Below are 931 nucleotides of genomic sequence, written 5' to 3' on the forward strand. Positions count from 1 at the left end.
AACACTTGCCTGAGAAGCCTAAGGACCCATGTTTGACTCTGAAGATCCCATGTAAGCCAGATACAAAGTGACGCAAGTACGTTAGGTGGTGCACGCTCCTGGAGTTTAATTACAGTGGCTGGAGGGCCTGGTGTACCAATTCTCTCTCGCATTAAAAAAAAAAAAAAAGCCAGTCTGTTGGGCTTGCCTCAAAAAAAAAACAAAAAAAAAAACAGGGAGGTGGGGGGAGACTGGAGAGTTGGCTTAGCAGTTAAGGCGCTTGCCTGTGAAGCCTATGGACCCAGCTTGATCCCCTGGTATATATAAGGAGATGCACAAGGTGGTGCATGAGTGTGGCGTTTATTTGCAGTAGCCAGATGCCCTGCATGACAATTCTCTCTTCCCATCTGCCTTTCGCTCTCTCCCCTCCCAAATAAATAAAACAGTTTAAAACAAGGGGGAGGGCGCTGGGGAATACGGCTCAGTGAGTAAGAGTGTGCAGCACAAGTACAGGACCCAAGTCAGATCCACACACAAACCAAGCACATCTGTAATGACAGAGGGCACCTGACATTATATTCTGACTGGGTGTGCCTATCTGTACACACATGCATACACTTACCACAACTCCCCCCCCACACACAAAGGTAGGTGAGGCACACCTATATCCTGAGTTTGGGAAGCTGAGGAAGATCAAGAGTTCTAGGCCCATCCTGGGCTACAAAGTGAGACTACAGGTAATCTAAAATAAACTTCCTCTGTAATCATATGGCATGTCCTAACCTATCCATGATCCCACCCCACAGACAGACTGCTGTGGCTGAAAACAGAATTTCGCAGGAGCAAGGGTTTCCTGGCCTTGTTCTTAGGCCACTCTTCAGGTGCCCTGCTGAAACATTTTCCTTTGCACCAAGGTCTCAAAGCTGTCTGCCCACAACAGCACCAATGCTCA

This window comes from Jaculus jaculus, chromosome 1, assembly GCF_020740685.1.
Source record: "Jaculus jaculus isolate mJacJac1 chromosome 1, mJacJac1.mat.Y.cur, whole genome shotgun sequence".
NCBI classification, from domain to species: domain Eukaryota; kingdom Metazoa; phylum Chordata; class Mammalia; order Rodentia; family Dipodidae; genus Jaculus; species Jaculus jaculus.